This window comes from Ranitomeya variabilis, chromosome 4, assembly GCF_051348905.1.
Source record: "Ranitomeya variabilis isolate aRanVar5 chromosome 4, aRanVar5.hap1, whole genome shotgun sequence".
Classification (NCBI taxonomy): Eukaryota; Metazoa; Chordata; class Amphibia; order Anura; family Dendrobatidae; genus Ranitomeya; species Ranitomeya variabilis.
The window spans coordinates 721,593,076-721,611,384 of NC_135235.1; the positions used below are offsets into that span (position 1 = coordinate 721,593,076).

General features: G+C 47.6%; 2 protein-coding genes and 1 pseudogene across 3 annotated transcripts in view; all 3 read left to right on the forward strand.

The window, feature by feature from the left end:
* Positions 1 to 18,309, forward strand: part of LOC143766678 (uncharacterized) — a 164,028-nt pseudogene that overhangs the window by 77,000 nt on the left and 68,719 nt on the right. Inside the window, exon 3 of the transcript XR_013213612.1 lies at positions 18,121 to 18,300. The product of XR_013213612.1 is annotated as an uncharacterized LOC143766678 (transcript). The remainder of the gene's footprint in view (positions 1 to 18,120; positions 18,301 to 18,309) is intronic.
* LOC143766647 (uncharacterized) overlaps positions 1 to 18,309 on the forward strand; it is a 371,066-nt gene that overhangs the window by 75,588 nt on the left and 277,169 nt on the right. The window lies entirely within an intron of this gene.
* LOC143767084 (uncharacterized) overlaps positions 1 to 18,309 on the forward strand; it is a 93,128-nt gene that overhangs the window by 53,206 nt on the left and 21,613 nt on the right. The window lies entirely within an intron of this gene.

Here is an 18,309-nt window from a genome sequence, read left to right on the forward strand (position 1 = left end):
CACCCCATCCTTAAGGATACCCGTAGGTTTAGAATCACCAGGGGAATCAGGTTCAAAACTCCTAGAAAGGGCATCCGCCTTCACATTCTTAGTACCTGGCAGATACGAAACCACAAAATTAAACCGGGAGAAAAACAACGACCAGCGCGCCTGTCTAGGATTCAGACGTCTGGCCGACTCAAGATAAATCAAATTTTTGTGATCAGTCAAGACCACCACCTGATGTTTAGCACCCTCAAACCAATGACGCCACTCCTCGAATGCCCACTTCATCGCCAAAAGCTCCCGATTACCGACGTCATAATTTCGCTCGGCGGGCGAAAATTTCCGAGAAAAGAACGCACAAGGTCTCATCACTGAACAATCTGAACTTTTCTGCGACAAAACCGCCCCCGCTCCGATCTCGGAAGCATCAACTTCCACCTGAAAAGGAAGTGAAACATCAGGCTGGCACAACACCGGAGCAGAAGAAAAACGGCGCTTAAGCTCCCGAAAGGCCTCCACAGCAGCAGGAGACCAATCTGCAACATCAGCACCCTTTTTAGTCAAATCAGTCAAAGGCCTGACAACGCTAGAAAAACCAGTTATGAATCGACGATAAAAGTTAGCAAAGCCCAAAAATTTCTGAAGACCCTTAAGAGAAGTCGGTTGCGTCCAGTCACAAATAGCCCGAACCTTCACAGGATCCATCTCAATAGAAGAGGGGGAAAAAATGTACCCCAAAAAAGAAATCTTCTGAACCCCAAAAACACACTTTGAACCTTTTACAAACAGAGAATTGGTCCGCAAAACCTGAAAAACCCTCCTAACTTGTTGAACATGAGATTCCCAGTCATCCGAAAAAATCAAGATATCGTCCAAATACACAATCATAAATTTATCCAGATATTCACGGAAAATATTGTGCATAAAAGACTGAAAGACCGAAGGGGCATTTGACAGACCAAAAGGCATCACCAAATACTCAAAATGGCCCTCGGGCGTATTAAATGCGGTTTTCCACTCATCCCCCTGCTTAATTCGCACCAAATTATACGCACCGCGAAGATCAATCTTAGAGAACCACTTCGCCCCCTCAATGCGAGCAAATAAATCTGTCAGCAATGGCAAAGGATACTGATACTTGACTGTGATCTTATTCAAGAGTCTATAATCAATACAAGGTCTCAAAGAACCATCGCTTTTAGCCACGAAAAAGAACCCCGCTCCAAGAGGAGACGAAGAAGGACGAATATGTCCCTTTTCCAAGGACTCCCTAATATACTCTCGCATGGCAGCATGTTCAGGTACAGACAGATTGAATAGACGACCCTTAGGAAATTTACTGCCAGGGATCAAATCATGGCGCAATCGCAATCTCTGTGAGGAGGAAGAGAATTAAGAGTAGATTCCTCAAAAACCTCACGATAATCAGACAAAAACTCAGGAATTTCAGAGGGAATAGATGAAGCAATGGAGACCAAAGATGTGTCCCCATGATTTCCCTGACATCCCCAGCTTAGTACAGACATTGTTTTCCAGTCAAGGACTGGGTTATGAGTTTGCAACCATGGCAATCCCAGCACCAACACATCATGTAGATTATACAGTACAAGGAAGCGAATCACCTCTTGATGGTCTGGAGTCATACACATAGTCACTTGTGTCCAGTATTGTGGTTTATTACTAGCCAATGGTGTAGAATCAATACCCTTTAAAGGTATAGGAACTTCCAGAGGCTCTAGATCAAACCCACAGCGCCTGGCAAAGGACCAATCCATAAGACTCAAAGCGGCGCCAGAATCCACATACGCATCCGCAACAATAGAAGATAACGAACAAATTAGAGTTACAGACAAAATAAACTTGGACTGCAAAGTGCCAATAGCAGAGGATTTATCAACTTTCTTTGTTCGTTTAGAGCATGCTGATATAACATGAGTAGAATTTCCACAATAGAAGCACAAATGATTTTTGCGCCTATAAATCTGTCGTTCGCTTCTGGACAGAAAGCTATCACATTGCATACTCTGTGGTGCCTCTTCAGAAGACACCGCCAACTGGTGCACAGGTTTGCGTTCCCGTAAACGCCGATCAATCTGAATTGCCATTGTCATGGACTCATTCAGACCCGTAGGCGCAGGAAACCCCACCATGACGTCTTTTACAGCATCAGAGAGACCTTCTCTGAAAATTGCCGCCAGAGCGCACTCATTCCACTGAGTAAGCACAGACCATTTTCGAAATTTTTGGCAATATATTTCGGCTTCATCTTGCCCCTGAGAGAGGGCTATTAGGGCTTTCTCAGCCTGAATCTCCAAATTTGGTTCCTCATAAAGCAACCCCAAAGCCAGAAAAAACGCATCCACAATGAGCAACACAGGATCCCCTGGTGCCAATGAAAATGCCCAATTTTGGGGGTCACCCCGCAGTAAGGAAATAACAATTTTTACTTGCTGGGCAGGATCTCCAGCAGAATAAGATCTCAGCGAAAGAAACAATTTACAATTGTATTTAAAATTTAGAAAACAAGATCGATCTCCAGAAAAAAACTCCGGTATAGGAATTTTAGGTTCAGACCGAGGAGCATGTAACAAAAAATCTTGTATATTCTGAACTTTAGAGGCAAGATTATTCAAATTGGAAGCCAGACTCTGGGGATCCATATTTCAACAGATAAATTCTGAGCCATTCAGGGGTTAAGAGGAGAGGAAAACAGGAGACTGCAATTAGAGCTGGAGTGCAACTTCAGAGGAAGGAAAAAAAAAAAAAAAAGGTTTCACACAGTTCCTTTTCTCTCCTGCTTCAGCCTATAGATTAAACATTTTGGGCTGGCCATACTGTTATGGTTTCCAATGGCAAGGAAACATCAGAAGCATAGAATAAACGGACAAGCTCTCGGGTGATGGAAACTAGAGCTGACCGCGATGCTAAACCTACACACCACACTAGAAGTAGCCAGGGGGCATTCCTGCGTTGTCTCTAGATGCCGCGCGCCAGCCGGAGAACTAACTACCCCTGGTAGAAGAAAACACAGTCCTGGCTTGCCTCCAGAGAATGTCCCCACAGGAGATAGCAGCCCCCCACATATAATAACGGTGAGAGCAGATGAAAAGACACACATAGTATGAAAGCAGATTTAGCACAGAGAGGCCCGCTAACTAAATAGCAGAAAGATACAACAGAGGACTTCGCGGTCAGCTGCAAAACCCTTCAAAACACCATCCTGAAATTACCTTAACTCATGTGACAACTCATGCCACTGGAGTGGTAATTTCAGCCCAACAAGAGCTTCCAGCTGCAGAGATTCACATAAGTGCAAACTGGACAAAACATACAAAAATAGACTTAAGGACTAAAGTGTCCAACTTAGCTGAGCAGAAAACTGGGAGCAGGAACATGCAACAGAATCACTCTGGATACATTGATGGCCAGCATTAGAATGACAGAGGAGCAAGGTTAAATAGGATACTCCCACATCCTGATAGGAACAGGTGAACTGAGAAGGCAAAGCTTGCAGGACACCAGTACCACAAGAGACCACCGGGGGAGCCCACGAACCGAATCACAACAAATACCCACAGTTAGAACAGACAAGGATAACGGAAAAATAAGCACCACGCCGCAGTCACTCAGGAATACACTATAAATGTAAAGGGCAAAACAAATACGAATATAGGAAGAAGCAAATAGAAGCGAATAATCCTAAAATTTGTTGGGCAATTTCTCCTGAGTAGGCCGATACCTCATATGTGGGGGTAAACCACTGTTTGGGTGCACGGCAAGGCTCAGAAGGAAAGGCGCGCCATTTGACTTTTTGAATGGAAAATTAGCTCCAATCGTTAGCGGACACCATGTCGCGTTTGGAGAGCCCCTGTGTGCCTAAACATTGGAGCTCCCCCACAAGTGACCCCATTTTGGAAACTAGACCTCCTAAGGAACTAATCGAGATGTGTGATGAGCAAGTGCTTCACAGAAGTTTATAACGCAGAGCCATGAAAATAAAAATAAAAATTTATTTTCTCAAAAATGATTTTTAGCCCGCAATTTTTTATTTTCACAAGGGTTACAGGAGAAATTGGACCCCAAAAGTTGTCCAGTTTGTCCTGAGTACGCTGATACCCCATATGTTGGGGTAAACCACTGTTTGGTCACACGTCTGGGCTCGGAAGGGAAGTAGTGACGTTTTGAAATGCAGACTTTGATGGAATTCTCTGTGGGCGTCATGTTGCGTTTGCAGAGCCCCTGATGTGCCTAAACAGTAGAAACCCCCCACAAGTGACCCCATTTTGGAAACTAGACCCCCAAAGGAACTTATCTAGATGTGTGGGTTACAGGAGAAATTGGACCCCAAAAGTTGTTGTCCAGTTTGTCCTGAGTATGCTGGTACCCCATATGAGGGGGTAAACCACTGTTTGGACACATGTCGGGGCTCGGAAGGGAGAGAGCACCATTTGACTTTTTCAACGCAAGATTGGCTGGAATCAATGGTGGCGCCATGTCGCGTTTGGAGACCCCCTGATGTGCCTAAACAGTGGAAACCCCTCAATTCTAACTCCAACACTAACCCCAACACACCCCTAACCCTAATCCAAACTCTAACCATGACCCTAATCACAATCCTAACCCCAACACACCCCTAAACCTAATCCCAACCCTAACCATAACCCTAACCACAAGCCTAACCCTAATCTTAACCCGAATTCCAACCCTAACCCCAACACACCCCTAACCCTAATCCCAACCCTAATCACAACTCACCCCTAACCCTAATCCCAACCCTAACCATAACCCTAACCACAAGCCTAACCCTAACCGCAACACACCCCTAACCCTAATCTTAACCCTAATTCCAACCCTAACTCTAATTAAAACCCTAACCCTAAGGCTATGTGCCCACATTGCGGATTTGTGTGCAGATTTTTCCGCACCGGTTTTGAAAAATCCGCAGGTAAAACGCACTGCACTGTTGTGAATTCCGCTCTTGGGCTCCCTCCGGTGGTTGTAAATGGCACTTTTGTGAGTTCTGCTCTTGGGCTCCCTCCAGTGGTTTTGGGTGGAACGGCTGCTTCTTGGATTTAGCAGTAGCAGCTGCTTCCACTGATTGTCTCTTCTGGCTCGGCTATTTAGCCTGGCTCTAATCCTTCAGCCAGTGCCAGTTGTCAATGTTTCCTGGTTGGATTCACATCTCTCCTCGGATTTCCCTGATATTCTGTCCAGTTCAGCAAAGATAAGTCCTTGCTTGTTCTTTTGCTGTCCACTTGTTGTGGACTTAATCGTTCAGCTCATTCTATGTTTTTTCTAGTCCAGCTTGTCAGTATGGATATATTCAGTTAAGCTGGAAGCTCTGGGAAAGCAGATTTGCCCTCCACACCTTTAGTCAGGTGTGGAGATTTTTGTAAACTCTGTGGTGGATTTTTCTAGTTTTTAATACTGACCGCACAGTATTCTGTCCTGTTCTATCTATCTAGTTAGAAGTGGCCTCCTTTGCTACATCTTGGTTTCATTCTGCCTATGTCATTTCCCTCTCCACTCACAGTCAATATTTGTGGGGCTGTCTATCCTTTGGGGATTTTCTCTGAGGCAAGATAGCTTTCCTGTTTCCATCTTTAGGGGTAGTTAGTTCTCCGGCTGTGACGAGGTGTCTAGGGAGTGACAGGAACATCCCACAGCTACTTCTAGTGTTGTGTTTAGTTCAGGAACTGCGGTCAGTACAGGTACCACCTCCTCCAGAGCTCGTCCCATGTTGCTCCTAAACCACCAGACCATAACACTGCGCTTAACCTGCGGATTTACCGCGGATTTCCAGTGTTTTTTATGCGGATTTCACCTGTGGATTCCTATTATGAAGCAGGTGTAAAACGCTGCGAAATCCGCACAAAGAATTGACATGCTGCGGAAAATACAAAGCAGCGTTTCCGCGCAGTATTTTTCGCACCATGGGCACTGCAGATTTGGTTTTCCATAGGTACTGTAAACGTGATGGAAAACTGCTATGAATCCGCAGTGACCAATCCGCTGCGGATCCCCAGCCAAATCCGCACCGTGTGCACATAGCCTAATTCTAACCCTAAACCTAATTTTAACCCTAACCCAAATTGTAAACCTAACCCTAATTCTAACCCTAACCCTAATTGCAACCCTAACCCTAATTCTAACCCTAAGTGCAACCCTAACCCTAATTCTAACCCTAATTTCAACCCCAACCCTAATTGCAACCCTAACCCTAATTGCAACCCTAACCCTAATTCTAACCCTAACCCTAAGTGCAACCCTAACCCTAAGTGCAACCCTAACCCTAAGTGCAACCCTAACCCTAAGTGCAACCCTAACCCTAAGTGCAACCCTAAGTGCAACCCTAACCCTAAGTGCAACCCTAACCCTAAGTGCAACCCTAAGTGCAACCCTAACCCTAAGTGCAACCGTAACCCTATGTGCAACCCTAAGTACAACCCTAATCCTCAGTGCAACACTAACCCTAAGTGCAACCCTATCCCTAACCCTAACCCTAGTGGAAAAATAAAAATAAATATATTGTCTTTATTTTTTTATGTTCCCTACCTATGGGGGGTGATAAAGGGGGCGGTTTATTTACTATTTTTTTATTTTGATCGCTGTGAACCTATCACAGCGATCAAAATGTACCTGGAAAGACTCTGCCGGCCCACAGATTCGGCGGGCGCACTGCGCATGCGCCCACCATTTTGAAGATGGCGGCGCCCATGGAGAAGACCGACGGACACCGGAGGTCGGTAAGTATGGGGGGGGATCGGAGCACAGGGGGTGGATCGGAGCACGGGGGGAGCGGACAGGAGGATGGGGGAGCGGACAGGAGGACAGAGGGGAGCAGGGGACATGACAGGACGGAGAGGAGGAGATCGGTGGCGGTGGGGGGGGGGCAGATCGGGGTCTCCAGCCATGGCAGATACTATTGCAGCATCGGCCATGGCTGGATTGTAATATTTCATCAATTTTCATAGGTGAAATATTACAGTTTGCTCTGATTGGCTGTTTCACTTTCAACAGCCAATCAGAGCGATCGTAGCCACGGGGGGGCGAAGCCACCCCCCCTGGGCTGAAGTACCACTCCCCTTGTCCCTGCAGATCGGTTGAAATTGGAGTTAACCCTTTCACCCGACCTGCAGGGACACTGCATATTCGTTACAGGTCGGGTTGGCACCGACTTTCATGACGCATACGCTGTGTCACAGGTCGGGAAGGGGTTAAACATTAAAAACAATTCAAAGGCAGAAAATGCCCACAATGACCAAGGGAAGAGCTAACCCCACGGACAATAATATTGTTGGCACCTGATAAGGAAAAAAGAACTCTCCAAAAGCAATTAATCAAACAGCAATTCTTAATAGACTACACAGAGTTATTTTAGTAGTGGAGAGTCACATCCATAGCTTGCTCGTCATATTGCTTGAATACACAATAATATGACCTCCAACATATATAAAAGAATGTTATATAGCCAAGGTATATGAGAATACTAGAGAACAGTTGTTACCAATAATAGTGCAATCCCTGTGAGAGCCTAAGGAAGGGGTCCATCACCCCGCACAGAGTCCCCATATAATGGATTCTAAGAAGTACAGGGGGAAGGTAACAGGGACACACCATATAAAGACAAGAAAAAAGTGTGATCTTTGTCCACCCTGAATTACCTCTTTCCCAACAGGCTATACAATGCCAAATAACAAGTCATAATAGACACCAGTAAAAATCAGGGTTTTCACAACAAATGCATTATCGTAGAAAGAGCTCCATACTTATTCAGTTCAGTCAGGTAAGGAGATCCACATATGCAACAGAGGTCTCTCCAATCAGTCAAACCTATCGGTCCTATCAGTCAAGGTGCCTGAAGTCTGTGGGGCTGTGCAGCCCAACGCGTGTTGCCACACACGGTGGCTTCGTCAGGGGCAAGTGCTGTAAAATTTCCTGGTAGACGGCTGCGCTGACTTTGGTCTTGATAAAACACAGTGGACCTACACCAGCAGATGACATGGCTCCCCAAACCATCACTGATTGTGGAAACTTCACACTAGACCTCAAGCACCTTGGATTGTCTACCTCTCCACTCTTCCTCCAGACTCTGGGACCTCGATTTCCAAATGCTAAATTTACTTTCATCTGAAAACAACACCTTGGACCACTGAGCAACAGTCCAGTTCATTTTCTCCTTGGCCCAGGTAAGACGTTCCTGGAGTTTTCTATTGGTCATGAATGATTTGACACAAGGAATGCGACACTTGTAGCCCATGTCCTGGATATGTCTGTGTGTGGTGGCTCTTGAAGCAATGACTCCAGCAGCAGTCCACTCATTGTGAATTTCCCCCAATTTTTTGAATGGCCTTTTTGTAACAAGCCTTTCAAAGCTGCAGTTATCCCGGTTACTTGCACACCTTTTTCAGTAAATATATTTATTGAAATTTTTAATTTAAATTTTAAACAGGAAAAACAATAAAAAGAATCATTACAATGTCCAGAGCTATACATTACTCCTCTGAGAACACAGCACAAGTGTAATTGAACAAGGACTCTGGCACATAAAGGGTACATGCTTCTCATCTTGAGAATCACGTCGGGACATGGACCTTATATACAAAATACAGAACCTATAAGAAAAGCAATTGTAGAGATAGGAGAAAAGGAAAGAAAGAGAGAAAGAAGAAAAAAAAGGGGGGGGGGAGAGGGGGGGGAACGGGAAAGAAGGGGAGTAAGGAGGGAGAGGGGAGGGCGGGTTAAGGGAGACCCAGCCAAGTACACGCCCACGTATTGAGAATTATGAGTATGTACGCAACCAGGTCAGGAACCCTGTGCTCTCCTTGAAGAATTGCCAGACAAACCAGGTGCATCCCTGGTCATATGCAGCATCACCATCACCCGCCACCAGCGACTCCAGATGAGGTAATCTATCCATTTCAGCTATCCATTCCTCCGTGGAGGGGACCTCAGTGGACCTCCAATGTCGGGGAATAACTGCCCTAGCAGCTATTAGGCAAAATCTCAGGATCCCCTTTTTTACGGAAGCTATCGAGCTAGGTATCAGGGACAGTAGGGCCATTTGGGGGGAGGGCTCGTGGCGGACCCCAGTCATCAAGTGAAAGGCATCGAAAACTGAGTTCCAGAAGGGTTGCAGGGGACCACAGGACCACCAAACATGAAGCATAGAGCCCGTGGCGAAGCCACATCTCCAGCAGGCGTCCGAGATCTCCGGGTTAATCCTGTGGAGAAGGGTGGGACACCTATACCAGCGTGTCGGCAATTTATAATTCTTCTCCTGTGCCTGACTGGACATCGTCATCTTATATGCAAGAGTGAAGATTTTGAGACTATCCGCCTCAGAAAAGGTGATCCCCAGGTCCCTCTCCCAAGCCTCCATAAATGCAAGCGTAGTAGGGGGAAGTGAATTCAAGACCAGGCCATAGAGCACCGAAACCACGTGGGAAGGACCCTCGGTAGGGAGCATCAGGGACTCAAATGGCGTCACCACCGCCATCGGCACACTGAAAAGAAAGCTCCGCAATTGCAGAAACTCTAGCGAGGACAGCGGTGGTGTAAGACCAGAACTTCGTAACCCCCGCACACCGCAGAGCCCTGCGAGCTTATCCTTCACCTGACCCAGTCCTACCCCGTCAAGTCGTGACCAACAAAGATATGTAGATCTATTCATTGCTGGGGGAAAGGCCGGATTGTCAAAAAGGGGACTCAGTCTGCTCAATCGGGAGGTCAGGCGTAATTTCACATAGGATCTATCCCAAAACCTCAAAACAATCTGTGTGAGTGGAGCAAAACTCGACACAGGTGGGCATCCGGTCCACCCCAGCCAAGGCAACCAGTACAAAGAAGAGGGCGATAAAAGGAGCACCCATTGTTTATGAGCATCACCAAACCTCCAATCGACAATCCTAGAGAGCAAGACTGCCTGATAATAACGTTTAAAATCAGGAAGGCCTACCCCCCTTTAGTCTTGGGTCTCACTAACACTGAGAATCGAGTCCGCGGCTTCTTAGTTCCCCAAATAAAGCTATTGATGGCCGACTGCAGGCGCCTGAAAAAGCAATCCGGAACCTGCACTGGAGCAGTCTGAAAGAGATAGAGAAATCGGGGTAAAATATCCATTTTGACTACTCCCACCCGTCCGAACCAAGATAGCTGAGTTCTGCCATACCGTTTAAGGTCCGAGATAGTTTTCTGCAGGAGCGGGACGTAGTTCAGAGCATATGTTGCGCTAGTGTCAGCAGGTATTAAGACTCCTAAATATTTTAAGGCGTCGGTCTTCCACTTAAAAGAGAAGGACGCCTGGAGCTGAGAGACTAGATCATCAGGCAGGGAGATATTGAGCGCCTCCATCTTGGAATAGTTAACTTTAAAGTTTGAAACTTCCCCGAACCTACGGAACTCATGGAGGAGTACAGGGAAAGCCACGGTCGGGTTGGTAATGTACAGCAATAAATCATCCGCATACAGGGATATCTTAAACTCATGTTGGCCAATCCGCAGACCCTCAATATCAGGTGTCTTCCGTAATGCCACTGCCAGATGCTCCATCGCAAGGATATAAAGTAAGGGGGAAAGGGGGCAACCATGACGGGTCCCGTTTCTTATGTCAATGGGCGGGGAAAGGGTGCCGTTCACTCTAAGACAGGCCGTAGGCCTATGATACAGAGCAAAAATCCTCTCCAACATGTTAGGTCCCACCCCCAGTTGCTTCAGGGAGGCACGTAGAAAGGTCCAACTTAGGCGATCAAACGCCTTCTCAGCGTCAATAGATAATAAACATGCTGGTACCTTTCCTGTGCGCATGTACGAGGTCAGATGCAACGTCTTCTGATGTGAAACCCTGGTCTCCTTGATCAGGCACAAAGCCCACCTGATCACTATGGATGGACCCAGGGAAAATAGGGTTCAGTCTACCAGCTAACACTTTCGCGAACACCTTCACATCCACATTAATGAGGGATATGGGCCTATAGCTTGCACACAATAGAGGATCTTTCCCCGGTTTAGGAATCACGGTGATTGTGGCCATCAGCATTTGAGGGGCAAAGGGGCAGTTGGCCGAGATGGAGTTAAACAGTTTGGTCATGAAGGGGACCAGGGAATTCGCAGATAACTTATAGAAGGCGGCAGAGAAACCGTCAGGACCAGGGCTTTTACCATTAGCCAAAGATTTTATCGTGTCTAAAACCTCCTGTTCCGAGTGAGGACTCTCCAGGGCCTCAGACTCCTCCACTGACATAGACGGGAGCTCAGTGTCCCTAATGTAGTTGTCCACCCGTGCTTGAAACTCAGAAGGGGACATATCAGACAACGGGCCGCTTAAATTGTAGAGAGAGTCATAATATGCTCTGAATGAGTCCACAATCTCCTCAGGAAAATGGACCAGTTTACCTGTAGCAGACCTCATGGTATGGATATAAGTGGTGGGGGCACGGGGGTTCAAAAACCTCGCTAGAGTTCTCCCGGGTTTATCAGAGTACTTGTATAGAAATTTATGAAAGCGGTCCCTCTGTCGTGCTAACGTCGTGTCCAACAAGGCACTCAACTCACAGCGTGCCCGAAGGAGATCAGCCAGCACCCCAGCATCTCTAGTCCGTCTATGGTCCAATTCCAGAGTTTGGACATGAGTCAACAAACCCACAATGTTAGCCTCCCTCTCTCTCTTCATTCGGGCCCCCTGTTGTATAAATACTCCCCGTATAACTCCTTTCAAAGCCTCCCATTGGTATGGGATAGCCGTGGGGTCATGCTTGTGAAAATCTAGAAAGTCTGATATTGCTGTTCGCACGGCAGCCTGACACATTAGATCTCCAAGGAGACCAGGGTTTAAGGACCAGGTCCATTCTCTCGGAGAAAGGCTCGGCATCCGGAGGGAGAGCAAAACCAGGGCATGGTCCAACCACAACATCATGTCAATGTAAGGCTTTGGGTCAAAAGACAGGAGCCCGTGGCTGATCAAAAAATAATCCAATCTACTATAGGAATTATGTACTGTGGAGAAGTAGGTATAATCTCGGGGAGTGGGGAGGAGTAATTTCCATACATCCACCAACCTTGAGTCCATCAGGGCCCGCCGCAGTCTCTTCACCTGTGAGAGGGACACCGCCGACCTGCCCGAAGAGGAATCCACAGCGCGGTCCAACACCATATTGAAGTCCCCTCCCATAATCACGTAGCCTTCCGCAAAGGCCGAGAGGTCCCGTAGGTACTTTCTGCACGCTCGGACCTGGTCTTGATTGGGGAGATAAATGTTAGCTATGGTGAACAAATCATGGGCAATTTTAAGCTGCAAAAACACATATCGACCATTAGAATCCGCTTTAGAGGCAACTACCTGAGCCTGTAAAGACTTGTGCAATGCAATGCTGACTCATTTAGACTTGGAGTCAGAGTTACTGCCATGGAACCACTGTGTGTAGTATTTATGGGTAAGCTTAGGGATTTTGTCTGATCGGAAATGTGTCTCCTGCAGCAGAAGTATGTCAACCCGCTTCTTATGCATACCGTATAAAACCTTTGATCGCTTTTCAGGGACATTAAACCGCCTGACATTAAGCGAGCAGAGTTGTAGGGATGCCATAGGAACTATCGGGCCTGAGAGTGGTATAATCGGGTCGGAGAGGAGTAGGAGGGGTGGGAAGTGGGGAAAAATAAAAACAGAGAAAGTAAAGCACCAAGGAAAGGTAGTAGTTCAGCCGGAAGACAGGATTCCGACCAAGAAGAAAGAGAAAAACCAAGAAGCCACTAGGCCTCAAGGGTACAGAACAATATCAGAGAAAACTCTGAGAAGTAGTGTCAGAGACACACCCTAGTGGGGAGGTGATTGAGCAGAGAGCAACCAGCCGAGCCCCTTCAGCAAAAAAAGAAAATAAAAAAAATCCAACTCTACCCAGTAGGCCCATGACCCTGGTAACATAAACATTGTTAACGAACATAACAGCGGATCATGGGCCAAGTACATTTGTCGAAATGAGCAGAGTCATAACAAGCCCCCTAAGGGGTATCATCAATAGTCAAATTTCAGGAGAAAGAGCAGCGATAGCCAACATAGAATAACAGTAGCACATTAATGCGACAGTTGAGCACAGTACATGAGGAGACAATTGAAGTAGGTGGACATTCAAAAATAGTGCAAAATGAACCATGCTAGGAACTCCGCTCAGGAGTCCTAGGTAGAATCAAATAGAAATATCACCGCTACAAAACATGTGGCTCCAATCCATCCATAATTAACAGGCTAAAACAAAGTCACGACCAAGCCCCTCGTGGAAGCCTGGCAATACGGAAGAACAACGCAGGCGGCAAGAAAGCAAAAAGAGAAAAGGGACGGTAGTGATCATAAGGTTTGAATTAGGTGATCAAATGTCATCAGCATGAATAACGGAGGCACGTCTACGGTGGGAGCCCCGTTTCCTCTTTCCCAGCGACCCGGCGGGGGGCTACCAACACGGCGTGGGCCCCATAGGTCAGACGCAGTAAGGTGAGGACAGTCTCCCAGTGTGACCAAAGGTAAGCCCAGTGCAGCGGTGAAGTTCTTCAGATCTGACGGGGATCTCAAAGTTATCAATCCTTTATCACTGCGTACTTGTAACTGAAATGGGTAACCCCAACTGTAGGGGATCTTATTTTCCCACAGCACCTCCAGGAGGGGGCGTAGAGCCCTCCGTTTAGCCAGGGTGAAGCGTGAGAGGTCGGACAAAAGAAGGACATCAGATCCATTAAAGTCAATAGCATAGTGGTCCCTCGCCTTACGCATGTTGTCATCCTTAGTTTGGAAATAGTGAATCCTACAGATGATGTCCCTCGGCTTAGATGTATCGGGGTTCTTTGGGCCTAGCGAACGGTGGGCTCTGTCAATTTCAATGTGTTCAGTGGGCGACCTCCCTAAGAGAGAATTGAAAATGCCATGGAGGGCCGAGGGGAGGTCACATGGAGCTACGGACTCAGGGATCCCACGGAGCCTGATATTATTCCTCCGGTTCCTGTTCTCAGAGTCCTCCAGCATATCTAGGACCACATTGAAAGTCTCGGAGTGTAGGTCCAGAAGCTGCTGCTGACTCTGCAATTGTGAGGAAAGAGACTCCACTTTAGCTTCTAATGCAGAGACAGTGGTGGTAAGATGGGACACTTCCTCCTTAAGGGACCCCACTTCACTCCTGCACACTGCCTCCAGGCGCTGTATATAGCCCTCCATGTCAGCCTTTGTAGGGAAGGCACTCAGCTGCGCTCTCAGCTCAGAGGCAGTTATATAGTCATCAGAGCCCAGGGACCTAACAGGAGCCTGTGCGGGGAGGCCATAAGATACATTGATGGTGGGCACAATGTCCTGGGGCACTAGGCTGGGAGAAGTCTCTCTCTCATGTCTCCCTGGTGGTAGTAGTGGGGGGCCCATTTCAGTTTCCTGAGCCTGATAAGTGTGCAGTATAGGGGGAGACAAGTCCTCAGCCAGCTCAGCTTGTGACACGGTCTGTCCAGGGGGGGAGGGGCAGGTCGCATCTCTCACCTCTCCCTTGCTCTGTGCCCGGCTCTCTCCCGTCAGCTTATGTGGTGAGCGGCTGGTCCCTGGTGCAGCAGTCACTCGTCCTCTCTCCTGTGCCTCCTCTACTGTGGCCCCATTCCTCCGTGTGCCTGCAGTCCCAGGTGGGGAGCTCCTGTGTGAATGCTGCTGCATGGAGGAGGAGGCACCACCCCCTCTATCATGGCCGAAGGAGCTGCTCTCTTTCCCGCGCTTCCAGACACCGACATGTACCTGGTGATATTGGAGCCTGCGGGACCCGCTGTGAGCTCCCTGGGTGCCTGGGAGCGGAGCCTGACCTTGCTCTTCAACATAGGTGGGTGAGTGGAGCTGATGGTGGCTATGTAATTGCTGCAGAGGTCTCAGGCACGCTGGAGCTCAGGAGAGATGTGTGCTCACAGCTTCATGCCCAAGCCACGCCCCCCTTGTGCACCTTTTTCTACCACACTTTTTCCTTCCACTCAGCTTTCCATTAATATGCTTGGATACAGCACTCTGTGAACAGCCAGCTTCTTTAGCAATGACCTTTTGTGGCTTACCTTCCTTGTGGAGTGTGTCTGTAACTGCCTTCTGGACATATGTCAAGTCAGCAGTCTTCCCCATGATTGTGGAGCCTACTGAAACAGACTATGGGACATTTTTATACGCTTAGGAAGCCTTTGCAGGTGTTTTTTGTTTATTTTTCCAATTTACTGAGATAAAGACTTTTGGGTTTTCATTGGCTGTAAGCCATAATCATCAACAGTAACAGAAATAAACACTTGAAATAGATCACTGTTTGTAATAACTCTACATAATATATGAGTTTCACTTTTTGAATTGAACAACAGAAAAAAGTTAACTTTTTGATGATATTCTAATTTTGTGAGAAGCACTTGCATTTGAATTAGTGATGAAAAGGGCTGTTGGTTTAATGTAAGGCCAGCAGAAACTCTCCCTACACTATGTCCGTGTGCAATGCTCCAAACATGGCGTCACCAGGTCCTATACAGACTTGATGATACTATGTGGCGGGCAGTCACAGTAATGCCAGTAGCCAACATGTTTATGTCATTACTGTGTATGGTGGGCAATCCCCGAGTGTTTATTGGCTGTTTAATAGCCGCTAAACACGTGAGTATAACACCCAATACCCGGATACTTGATCAAGTACTGAGCCCGCTCTCCCATCACCACACATCAACCTTCTAGATGCATAGAAAACCCCCAAAGGCTGATTATAATCATGGCTCCGCTCCGTACACCTCGTACACACACGGCTCCGCTCCATACACCTCGTACATGCGCGGCTCCGCTCCATAACCTCATACCTACGCAGCTCCACTCCGTACACCTCGTACACACACAACTCCACTCCTTACACACACGGCTCCGCTCCATACATCTTGTACATGCGTGGCTCCACTCCGTACACCTCATACATACGCATCTCCACTCCGTACAACTTGTACACACACAACTCCACTCCGTACACCTCGCACACACACGGCTCCGCTCCGTACACCTCGTACATATGCAGCTCCGCTCCGTACACCTCGTACACACACGACTCCGCTCCGTACACCTCGTACACACACGGCTCTGCTCCGTACACCTCGTACACACACGGCTCCGCTCCGTACACCTCGTACACACACGGCTCCGCTCCGTACACCTCGTACACACACGGCTCCGCTCCGTACACCTAGTACACACACGGCTCCGCTCCGTACACCTCGTACACACACAGCTCCGCTCCGTACACTTCGTACACACACGGCTCCGCTCCGTACACCTCGTACATATGCAGCTCCACTCCGTACACCTCGTACACACACGACTCCGCTCCGTACACCTCGTACACACACGGCTCTGTTCCGTACACCTCGTACACACACGGCTCCGCTCCGTACACCTCGTACACACACGGCTCCGCTCCGTACACCTCGTACACACACGACTCCGCTCCGTACACCTCGTACACACACGGCTCCGCTCCGTACACCTCGTACACACACGGCTCCGCTCCGTACACCTCGTACACACACGACTCCGCTCCGTACACCTCGTACACACACGACTCCGCTCCGTACACCTCGTACACACACGACTCCGCTCCGTACACCTCGTACACACGGCTCAGCTACATCCACACTGTAAACCCCTCCTGACCCCACACACAAACTTCCCCTCATCCAGCACCATGACAACCAGCACAGCAGAGTCCTGCATACACTGAGGCCCCTGATCATGTGACCCCTGACTCCTCCCCTTCTGTGACCTCATCACAGGTCCTGTGCGCACAGAGCAGCTATATATGTGGAGTGCGGCTCTGCTGGTGGAGGGTCCACACCAGAACTGTAGCAGGTAAAGACCCCAATATCCACAGGTGTCCCTTCTAATTGGGGGGAAACTATCACCTCTAATAATCCTCGGACAGTTCTGACAAACACGTAAAAGTGCCCCTTTATGGAGGTGACAGAAAGTCTGTTTAGTCCCTTTAGCTCCATAGTATCAGCTCTAATCCAATGGTGAGAGAGCGATTTACCCTGAAGAGTCACAGATTGTGGGTTTGTTATATAATGTTATATTTAGGGGGTTTGTGTTGTCTCCTTACAAGAATCACAATGGTTTTGTTCCTTTTCCGCTGATAGATACAAACGGCCCAACTATAAAAGACGGGAACCAAGGAAACATGTATTACTCTCATAGTACGGGGCCTCCACACAGTATTGTCGGGAAACCTCCATATAGAGGCCGGTGGGGATGGAGTCAGTGACCGACTCTGGACAGATCTGTTCCTAGAGCCGTAGTAGGAGATGAAGATGTCGTCCTCATCATGAAGTCGTTATTTCTCCTGTCACGTGTAATGAATATCTCCTGCAGTATTACTAATGCCGATTCCAGGGTCGGTAAATGAGACGAGAATTAGCGTTATGGAAGATGAGTCTATGAGGAACGTATTCAGCTGCCGACTCCGAGGAAGAAACTGCTTGTTGTCTGTGGCCTAAATATATAGGTTTTATTAGTAGATGTCAGGGAAGAAAGCGGTATGTAGTAAAATAATAACAATACCATTACTGCTTGGGTCCCCACCGGTCTCTGTATTTCTTGGTCATTCCCAACGAACTTGTAATTCCTATAGTCACTCAGTTGCTGAACCAGTGAGTAACATAGCCAGAGATTGGGGCATGGAGGAGATGTCTTAGTCAACAGTTCAACTTATGTTCCAGTCCATACAAGAGAATACAACATCTACACGATCTATTTCCTCATTTGTTTCCCTTATTATCTCCAGTAATTGTATTATTACACAGGATTCTTATGATGTTACATCGGCTCATCATCTTCTCATTCAGGTCTCTACAATATCGGATCCTCTCAGTGAAGATCTTCTATAAAAGAGCATTTTCCTGATTTACCCATCAAGGATGGATATGGACAGAGACAAGATGGCGGAGAGGATATTACACCTCACCCTAGAGATCCTCTTCCGGCTTACTGGAGAGGTGAGAGATTCTGATGACGTCACATTACATCATTCTTATCTATGGGAATAACAGATGGACAGAACTGGAGAGGTGAGGACTCTGGAAATGTCTGTAGTGAGATTTATTAATGTGTCTCTCCATAACTAGGATTACACAGTAGTGAAGAAGACCTCTAGTGAGCACTGTCAGGACCCTGTGTCTGAGGGATGGGGAAGACCCCTGAGCCCAATCACGGGCCCTGCACCTCACCTCCTGATCCATGAGGACATCAATGACCAGAAGATCCTAGAACTCACCTACAAGATGATTGAGCTGCTGACTGGAGAGGTGACACTG